The following is an 11,258-nucleotide window of genomic DNA, read 5'->3' on the forward strand; positions in this document are numbered from 1 at the left end:
AAAAATGTATAAACAGAAACAGTATCTACACGTTTAGTTGAAATATTATAAAGGGAGGAGTAGGTTGCGCTAAAATTCCGTGTGTAAGTTTTAAGGTTTAAAAATAGTAGTAGTACGATAATATTCACTAAACATGTGTATTTCTAAATTTTTTTTTTAAAGTTAACATTAATTTTTATTCTTCTACTACTGTTTTAAACTTAAAACTCACAACCTTTACGGATTTTTAGAGCAACCTATTCCTCCATTTTACAATACTAAATTAGTATTCCTCAGACTTAGCTTAGGGTAAATTGGGTATGTACAGGGCAGCCCCGCAACGCAACGCAGATTTATGTTTATACAATAAAGCAAACAATGTATATAAGATTCTCCCTATTTACAAATAACATTTTTTTAGCATCTTAATTTTGTCTTTAAAATTGTTTTTGGAGAAATAATTTCATTTATACACATTATTAAATCTTAAATAAAAACATTAATATAAAACAAAGCAATTGTCAAAATACATTTGCAACAAATATGCAACTTGGGTTCTTTCATTTATAAAGCATTTTAATTTTATCTACTTAAACAAATTCTTCACACTTAATTCCTTCTTCCTCCTTTATTTCCTCTTTTATAATTACTTCCACACTCTCAGCCTCCAGCTTGATAAAGAGAGGATCCTCATCAGGAGTTTCTTCTTCTTTTATTTCTAGTTTAATATCAGCTTCACTACAATCAACAAAACTGGTAGAAGCAGAAGTAGAAGATGTCCAGCTGATTTCTTATGGTTTGACATACTAGAACTTTTGTAATAAGATTTCTGGCATAATTCACATGAGTATGGCATCTCACCAGTATGGATCCTCTTATGTACAATTAAATGACTTTGTTGTGAGAAAGCCTTTTCACATGTATCACAAGAGAATGGCTTCTCACATTTATTGTTTCTTCTGTGTGTTGTTAAGGAACTCCTGACGGTAAATGTCTTTTTACATGTATCACATTTGAATGGTTTCTCTTCTGTGTGAATCCTCTTATGGTCATTTAAATGACTTTGTCGTGAAAAAGCCTTTTCACATGTATCACAAGAGTATGGCTTCTCTCCTGTGTGAATCCTCTTATGGTGAATTAATTTGGCTTAGTTGTGAGAAAGTCTTTTCACATGTATCACAAGAATATGGCTTCTCTCCTGTATGAATCCTCTTATGGACTGTTAAATCAGTATTTGTACGGAAAGCTTTGTCACATGTATCACATGAGTATGACTTCTCTCCTTTATGGATCCTCATATGGTCAGTTAAATGATTTTGTTGTGTGAAAGCTTTAACACATGTATTACATTTGAATGGTTTCTCACCTGTATGAATCCTCTTATGTCTTTTCAGATCACTAATTGTATAGAAATTTTTTTCACATGTATTACATGAGTATGGCTTCTCACCTGTATGAATTCTTATGTGTACTGTCAAATTGCCATTAGTAGAGAATTCCTTGCAGCAGATATGACACTTGTTCATGATGGATTATTAAGGGGGGGGGGAAGTTCTGCCACTTTCGCGTAAACAGTGTGCAGTGGACTAGGTATTGATTTTAGATTATAGGTTATTTTGGATAAAAGTTTACTTTTGGGTATTAGTTCACGTATATTTAATCATTTTTTTAATAGGTCTCCAGGTTCAGGTGCTGCAGGCTGGAAGGTCGTTTCTGGACAGGTAAAAAAATTAAAAAAATTTTGTTTGAAGAGTTAGAGAGCAACTTATAAAACAAAATATATTTCTTTTTGAATGTTATTAACTTATCTGCAGAAAAAATTAAATTCGGCCTCCAGGTTCAGGTGCTGCAGACCTCCAGATACACTCTGGACAGGTAAAAATTAAGTTTTCTTATTTGAAGAGTTAGAGGTACACTTATTTAACCAAATATGCATCTTTATGGATGTTATCATCATATTTGGAGAAAAATTTAAAATCGGCCTCCAGGTTCAGGTGCTGCAGGCCTCCAGGTACACTCTGGACAGGTAAAAATTAAAATTTCTTATTTGAAGAGTTTGATGTACACTTATTTAACCAAATATGCATCTTTTTGGATGTTATTACCATATTTGAAGAAAAAATGACAATCGGCCTCCAGGTTCAGGTGCTGCAGGCCTCCAGGTACACTCTGGACAGGTAAAAATTAAAAACATTTATTTGAAGAGTTTGATGTACACTTATTTAACCAAATATGCATCTTTTTGGATGTTATTACCATATTTGAAGAAAAAATGACAATAGGCCTCCAGGTTCAGGTGCTGCAGGCCTCCAGGTACACTCTGGACAGGTAGAAATTAAAATTTCGTATTTGAAGAGTTAGAGGTACACTTATAAAACAAAATATGCATCTTTTTGGATGTTATTACCATATTTGAAGGTAAATTGACAATCGGCCTCCAGGTTTAGGTGCTGCAGGCCTCCAGGTACACTCTGGACAGGTAGAAATTAAAATTTCGTATTTGAAGAGTTAGAGATACACTTATTAAACCAAATTTGCAACTTATTGGATGTTATTACCATATTTGAAGGTAAATTGACAATCGGCCTCCAGGTTCAGGTGCTGCAGGCCTCCAGGTACACTCTGGACAGGCAGTTATAATATTTTTTGATACTTTTTGATTTGGACACCTTACCTGGATCCTGGTGACCACTGGTGACTGCTTGTGGCCGCTGGCAAGGTAAATTCCAATAAAGGTAATATTTGATATTAGAGGAAAGGTTTCTAAATAGAAAATTATTAAAATATAATAATATGACAAAATTTATTAAGTAAGTCTTCTATTTTTGTTCCAGGCAGGCTCTAGGTAGCCTCCAGGAGCCTGCTGGACAGGTTTAAAAAATTAATTTTATAATTTGTTTTATTTAGATGAAAGGTTTGAGTTGTGCTCCAGATAGGGTCAAGGTGGCCTCCAGGAGCCAGCTAGATAGATCTGTATTTATTACTTTTTGTTTATGTATGGTTTTCCACACATATGCAAAATATAATTCTGTCTAAGATATAATATTACAGATACTCAGAATGGGGAATGCAATTTCAATAGGATTCAGATTATAAAGTATAGATGCTAGTGAAATAATTTTAAAATTACTACTGAGAGAGGTTAATTTTATCCAGATGTCATTCAGAGCTACAGATTCTCCATCCAGGTTAGTAAAATATAAAGAAATTCTTAGATTGTATATTCAATCCACGTCTAAAGAAAAAGGCAGGAATTCCTGACACTTTCTGGCAAAAATTGTATTTATTTTTATATTCTATATTTGTTAAAAGTTCCTCTGATATTCTAAATGGCCGACTGTTTGTCTGTGCATATGTAAGAAATATTATGGAATAAATGTAAATTTCTTGGCAACTAGGTACTCAAGATAATATGCTTACTTTTTTTTAGTTGGAAATTCCCTATGCCAATAAGCATTTTCTTGGTCTGTTGGTCTATCAACAATGTCATGACGTCTAAAGACTTCAAAGGAAAATGTGATTTTGTTTTAATATATTCTAAAAAGATCTCAAAAATCTTTTTTTGTTTGTCTTAGGAGAAAGAAAAGAAGAGGCCATGTTTCTACTCCAGTAAAGAATATAGTTATGTACAGTAGGATATATAAGTTTTCCGGAATTTTAAAGTTAGGGGGATATTTGAAATCTGCGTCAAATTTTAAGGATTTTTTATAAAATTCGTTTTTTCTATAATTCTTTATCTAAGAGCGGAAATGCATTTTAAGTTAATTAATTTTGACCAATAGGATAGGTGGATTTTAAACTACCTGCGCTCTAATTGGTTGAATGATGTACGACATCCAATCAGAGCGCAGATTTTTTAAATCCACCAATCACAGATGCTAAAATTAATTAACTTAAAATGCATTTCCGCTTTTAGATAAAGAATTATAGAAAAAACGAATTTTATAAAAAATCCTTAAAATTTGATGCAGATTTCAAATCTCCCCCTAACTTTAAAATTCCGGAAAACTTATATATCTTAATGTACAGGTACTTAATTTTCTTTCATATATTTTAAAGTTGGAAGTATAAGTTTGACAGATTGCTTTGCACGTTTGAGAGGATCTCTTTAAAATCCAATAATCACCCTAAAATTTTCAAATTCAGGAGAAATACACTGGTAATTTGTAAAAGCAAAGCTTTTCTGTAATTAGGGATGGTCTGTCCGTTACAGTTAGCTCTTTTTGTTCATTCAAACAGGTTAAAATTGCTCTATCAATTTCAAACTTTGCATGCTGATTTCTATAACAGTTAGGTACGACTTAGAAAACGCAGCAACTCTATAAATGTTACAAGAAATCCGTACAGCCATTTAAAACAAGCTGTTTTTTTTTTTATATTTTTTGACAACAAATTTTGAATGTTAAAATTATCTTATTCATCTTATTTTTTTAATACTGATTCCTATCACTAGGTATAGTGTTATAAACAAAGCATCTCTATAATCAAGTCCTAAAAAACGTCAGTATGTACTTAAGCAGTGTACCTGTAACCCTTTAAATAATTTTTTTAAATTTTTAGTTTTTACCTGTCTAGAATGGATCTGGAGGCCTGCAGCACCTGTACCTGGAGGCCGAATATCAATTTACCTTCAAATATGACAATAACATCCAAAAATACGCATATTTGGTTTAATAAGTTTACCTCTAACTCTTTAAATAATTTTTTTAAAATTTTTACCTGTCCAGAATGTACCTGGAGGCCTGCAGCACCTGAACCTGGAGGCCGATTGTCAATTTACCTTCAAATATGGTAATAACATCCAAAAAGATGCATATTTTGTTTTATAAGTGTACCTCTAACTCTTTAAATAAGAAATTTTGATTTTTACCTGTCCAGAGTGTACCTGGAGGCCTGCAGCACCTGAACCTGGAGGCCGATTGTCATTTTTTCTTCAAATATGGTAATAACATCCAAAAAGATGCATATTTGGTTAAATAAGTGTACATCAAACTCTTCAAATAAGAAATTTTAATTTTTACCGGTCCAGAGTGTACCTGGAGGCCTGCAGAACCTGAACCTGGAGGCCGATTTTAAATTTTTCTGCAAATATGATGATAACATCCATAAAGATGCATATTTGGTTAAATAAGTGTACCTCTAACTCTTCAAATAAGAAAACTTAATTTTTACCTGTCCAGAGTGTACCTGGAGGCCTGCAGCACCTGAACCTGGAGGCCGATTGTCATTTTTTCTTCTAATATGGTAATAACATTCAAAAAGATGCATATTTGGTTTAATAAGTGTACCTCTAACTCTTCAAATAATTTTTTTTAATTTTTACCTGTCCAGAGTGTACCTGGAGGCCTGCAGCACCTGAACCTGGAGGCCGAATTTAATTTTTTCTGCAGATATGTTAATAACATTCAAAAAGAAATATATTTTGTTTTATAAGTTGCTCTCTAACTCTTCAAACAAAAATTTTTTAATTTTTTTACCTGTCCAGAAACGACCTTCCAGCCTGCAGCACCTGAACCTGGAGACCTATTCAAAAAATGATTAAATATACGTGAACTAATACCCAAAAGTAAACTTTTATCCTAAATAACCTATAATCTAAAATCAATACCTAGTCCACTGCACACTGTTTACGCGAAAGTGGCAGAACTTCCCCCCCCCCCTTGTTCTTGCACCTTAAATAAAAAAATATTCAATGTAACACCTGTGTAGAACTGAAAAAATTAATTTCAAGCCTTCATATTTTTAAATACTGATTTTAGTATACCAGCTATTATATAGTTAGTTGTGCTTATGTAGCTGTCACTATGTTGGTAAAAGTATCCCAGATGTACTCTATGAAAACTCATCTAATTCATAACCCACTTTCTCTTCTATCCACTTATATGTACATGTCTTATTACCCGATCTACTTTTGATGTTTTATTCAATGTCCATCTTCAGCTGTTATTTAAAATACATACTATAGAAACAACCATTCCAAACCCCAACATTTTTTTAAAATAATATTTTAATACAGAAAACTAATTCACTTCTATTACGGACAGACAAACATTCTTTATTTTTAATATTAATATTCTAAAGATTCTGATACATAATATTTGTAATGTAAAAAACTAACTTACTTTACTTTGCTAAACTCAAATTACTCGTGTTTTCTTTCTTTTTATAATCTGAGAGTCTCAATTCATTTCATATTCAGTCTGAAATTAAATAAATTTACATGTAACACAATTCTAAATATGAAAAAAAATGATAATTATATTGAATAACAAAAATCAAAGAAGTTATAAGTTCAAGAGAAGGACAGTATAAGTATTCCTCAAACTTAGGTTAGGATAATTTGGGCATGTACAAGGTAGCCCTGTAGGGTTAGGGCAACGCAGATCTATGTTTAAACAATAAAGCAAACAAAGTATATAAGATACTTTCAATTTACACATTTTTACAAATAATTTTTTTTCAAAGAATTATGATTTTTTCTTTTAAATTGTTTTTGAAGAAGCAATATTGTTTACAAATAATAAATACAAACATTAATTTATAAAAAAGCACATGTCAAATTAATTTACAACAAAAATGCAATTTATGTTCATTTTTATATCAAACATTTTTATTTCTATCTACTTAAACAAATTCTTCGATTGCAATTCCTTCTTCCTCTTTTATTTCCTCTTTTATAATTAATTCCGCACTCTCAGCCTCCATCTTTATAAAGAGAGGATCTTCATCAAGAGTTTCTTCTTCTTTTATCTCTAATTTTACTTCAGCTTCACTACAATCAACAAAACTGGTAGAAGCAGGAGCTGGAACTGTATTCTGAGTAGATCCTAACTTCTTGAGATGTCCAGCTGATTTTTTATGTCTTGACAGTTCTGTTCTAGTGTAATAAGATTTCTGACATAATTCACATGAGTATGGCTTCTCACCTGTATGAATTCTTTTATGGTCAGTCAAACTTTCATTACGAGAAAATGTCTTTTCACATTGATCACATGAGTATGGCTTCTCACCTGTATGAACTCTTTTATGTTTAGTCAAGTGACCACTAGTTGCAAAGGTCTTTCCACATCGATCACATGAGTATGGTTTCTCTCCAGTATGAATTCTTTTATGGTCAGTCAAACTTTCATTACGAAAAAATGTCTTTTCACATTGATCACATGAGTATGGCTTCTTACCTGTATGAACTCTTTTATGTTTAGTCAAGTGACTACTAGTTGTAAATGTCTTTTCACATTGATCACATGAGAATGGCTTTTCACCTGTGTGGACTCTTTTATGTTTAGTTAAATCGCTATTACTAGAATATGCCTTTTCACATTGATCACATGAGTATGGCTTCTCACCAGTATGTACCCTCCTATGAACCAGCAAATTATATTTCTGTGTAAAATTCTTTTTACAAATATCACAGGTATTCATGGTGGTATAACCTCTCTTAATCTCCTGAAATTATTTATATGAATTAGAATAAAACACAAAATCTTTAATAAAAGCTGAAGAGATGTATATTCAAATTCGGAGTAGGTGGGAATTTGGAAATGATGGTCAGCAAAATATTTTTAAAATCAGTATTCAATAATATTAGAGAGTCGGTTTAAGATAGATTCCCTATACAGAGATGAATCATTATAAAAAATCCGCCATAAATATTGCTTTAGAAAGGGGGAGGCGGGTGTGACACTTTTTGAAACCAAGTCAAAGGATGAAAAGACGTCAAATATTTAATTAATTGGCATACTAAAAATCAAATATCTACTTTGGATATAAAATAAAGAATAGAGGAAGCAGGGGTTAAATGACTGTATGTTTAATGTTCAAGGAGTGGAGACCCTATGGCGACTGTCCATAGGGTCTTTGAATATCACCCTGTAATATCGGAAATAATAACACAGCTAAGTCGCCACAAAAGAGGAGAAATCAATTTGTTAGCAGAATAAAGAGGTGCCAACCAATGGGTTATACATCTATACTTATATACAATTAAAGATCAGATAACAGATCTAACTCTAACTATTTCTGAAGTAAAGCAAAGTATAAATACCTTATAATATAAAGTAGATCTGTATTATGGATTTCTCTCTTTTCACGGTGAATGTTAGTTGTTGACTGACATTGATTCAATTATCAACCTAAATCATAATCAATATTTAACTCATGTTTTGATAAAATCAAAGTGCAACAAAATTTATTTAAAAATGATGCTTAACATAGACTCCTCCCACTTTTAATCAGAAACTGGACAAGCAATTATTTTTGTTAAAAGGTTGTGATGTTATTTGAATAAAAAAGATTCTGACGGCAAAATATTGTTTATAATTGATTACTAATTATCATTATCTAATAATCAGTTTGGTCGCAATTTCTTCAAAAATACATGTTACACTCTATTAAAGCATCTGCGATGCCAAATTTTAGAGCTCTACTCCTATTTTAAAGTCTTAAAACACTCGCCTTTATGGAAAATACGCGAAAATAATGACCTCCTTTGTTATAATAATGTATATTAATATAATGTATCATCTCCAACAGGATGAGTGTAAACTTAGTGTGAAAACCAATGCAAACAATGAAATTAAATTACCTTTCATGAGTTTATTCCACAATTAAAATTCCTCTGTAGATTTCTCTTTGTTTACTGTAAATGTTCGTTGCTGACATTAATACAATTATCAACCTAAAATACAAACAATATTTAACTTTTGTTTCTGAATATTTAGCTAAACAAAATCTCCGCCCATTTACTCAACGCATAATCAGAAACTTATTCTGGCGGGAAATTATTTTTTATCTTTATGAAAAAAAACATAGAATAAATAAATACCTAATCTATCCTACCTACATACTTAAGTTAGGTTAGGTAATGTTAAGTAGCCCCGCAGGGTTAGGGCCTCCAGATTTATGGATGCTGTCATTAGGTCTTTTGTAGGATTAGGTCTATCTTAATTTAGTTTTTTTTTTTTGTAGAATTAGGTCTTATGCAACAACTTTGCAACAAATATAAGGGGGGGATGGTGCTAGGTGCCGGGAGCTCGTAAACCGTGAGTAAAATGTACTGAATCTTAAGCTTAAAACTTTGTAAATAATCTAATTGAAAAAAATCTAAGTTTAATGGGATATTAGATTTTTATCCCCCCTCACCCCAACTAGACCCTCAAAAAATTTACTGCCGCTTCGTGGTTAAAAAATCTTGGTTTTTACAAATTTCACAATTTCACACCTAAACTGCGGGTTATAAATCGTCACAAATAAATTAGGGAGTAATCAACTCTCTATATTGGGATACAACCTTTAGTAATAAAAAAGGATAATAAGATCCATAAAAGCAAAGCTCTGAAGTCAAAAGAAAGGACAAGGGAGCAATAAAGTTTGTTAAGTGCCAGAACATTAATTTGTAAGTACAAACAAAATTGAACATTTTGTTGCAATATTGCTTAAATACAGGATACAGTAGAGGACATACTTTATTTTTTTGGATTTCATTATAAAGATGCCTTGCTTACAATAATGTGATTTGTTGTCCTAAGAATTATTATTCCAGAAAATACACCAAAAAATCATACAAACATTTTTTGACAAAAAAAAGTAAAAAATCAGATATTTTTCATAGGATGCAGGGACTTTCTTGATAGAGTTTCTACGATTCCTGAATCTTACCTTTATAGCAATCATCAAGCAAAGTTAAAAAGAACAATTCTAACATGTCTAAATAATGTATAATTCTAAATAATAATATAATGTTAGTTGTTGACTGACATTGATTCACTTATCAACCTAAAAAATAAACGATAGTTAACTATTGTTTTTATAAATAGAACCTCACAAAATCTCCACCCATTTACTTAAATATGATGCTTAAGGTGGACTCCTCCTACTTTTAATCAGAAACTGAAGATGTATTTGATAAAAGGTTGTAATGTTATTTTATAATGAATAAAGATTCTGGCGGTAGATTATTATTTATCATGCATTATTTGATAATATAGATTTTTAAAATATAAATATGTTAGTTTGTCAACATATAATATAAATGTAATTTAGCAGAAATAACAGAATAAATGTGAACTTAATACGGACAGATTGTCAAAATTGGAGAAAGGCTTTGCACATAAAATATGATAAGAAATTAGAGTACCTTTCATGAGTTTATTCCACAATCAAAATTCCACTGTGGATTTCTCTCTGTTCCCTGGAAATGTTAGTAACTGCCTGGCATTGATTCAATGAACAATCTAAAATAAAAAAAATAGTTAACTCTTGTTTAATATTCAAGAAAAGATTTGGTTACAAAAAAGTGGCATGAAAAATTGTCATCTAAATTGAATGGATATTATAGGTAAGTTTGTTAAGGAGTGAAACTCCCCCCCCCCCTCAAAAAAGCACTATATAATGTTTGGAATTATATTAGATTATACCAATCCCCCCTCCTCCTTGAAATCCCTCAAAAACATTTGCTGGCCCTTGGTTTTAACAAATAAGAAGGCACAATTTCCGTTTTAAAAACTGCACTGGTTATAAACCGTCACTAAAAAATTAGGGGGTAATCAGCCCCCTTCCCCAGTTTACCAAAGTGATAAAACTATTTTATGCGCCATTTACCCCAACCAATTTTAAATTAAACCCCCCCCCCCCTAAAAAAGTCATGGATGTCCTTGAAAAGCAATTAAATCTTCAAGGATTACAGCCACTTAATTGTATAAATATAAATCACAAAGATCTCGTAAACAGCTACAATAATCAGGAAAGTTGGCCAAAAACAAGGAAAATATCGCTTTTAAGCTTTTAGGAAGGTGAAGGAAGTTGTTAATCTACCTAAGAGAAATAAAATAAGGATGATAACATCCAGAAAAGCAAAGCTCTAAACTCAAAAGATAGGACAAACGAGTAATAACTTTTGCTGAGTGTCAGAACATAAATATGTAAGTATAAATAAAATTGAACATAAATTAGTTTCAATATTGCTTAAATACAGGATACAGTATAGGATGATTATATAGTTACTATGCTTCCTAAATCGTGCCTAACTGTTATAGCTATCATAATGCAAAGTTAAAAAGAACAATTCTAACATGTCTAAATTAAAGAGTTTACCATTACGGACATAAGTACAGACGGAAGGACGGAGGTACAGACTGACTGACTCTAATTATAGAAATATTTAGTAATAAAGTGAATAACCTGTGTTTTTGTAAACAAAATTACTTTAAAACTTCTTTCTTATTGATATCTATACTTTTGTTTGTTATAAATTAATCTGAAAATAATATATTTACATTACA

General features: G+C 31.4%; 1 pseudogene across 1 annotated transcript; it reads right to left on the reverse strand.

The window, feature by feature from the left end:
• Positions 1-575: 575 nt before the first annotated feature.
• LOC145310508 (uncharacterized) lies at positions 576-11,243 on the reverse strand (annotated as a pseudogene). Its single transcript, XR_013876566.1, has 7 exons — positions 11,158-11,243; positions 10,115-10,211; positions 9,637-9,684; positions 8,564-8,656; positions 8,024-8,111; positions 6,610-7,425; positions 576-1,505 (listed from the first exon to the last, which is right to left on the reverse strand). The product of XR_013876566.1 is annotated as an uncharacterized LOC145310508 (transcript).
• Between the last annotated feature and the right edge of the window lie 15 nt (positions 11,244-11,258).

The sequence above is a fragment of the Acartia tonsa genome, unplaced genomic scaffold (assembly GCF_053477335.1).
Source record: "Acartia tonsa isolate MP-2025a unplaced genomic scaffold, ASM5347733v1 sca2, whole genome shotgun sequence".
Taxonomy (NCBI): Eukaryota; Metazoa; Arthropoda; class Copepoda; order Calanoida; family Acartiidae; genus Acartia; species Acartia tonsa.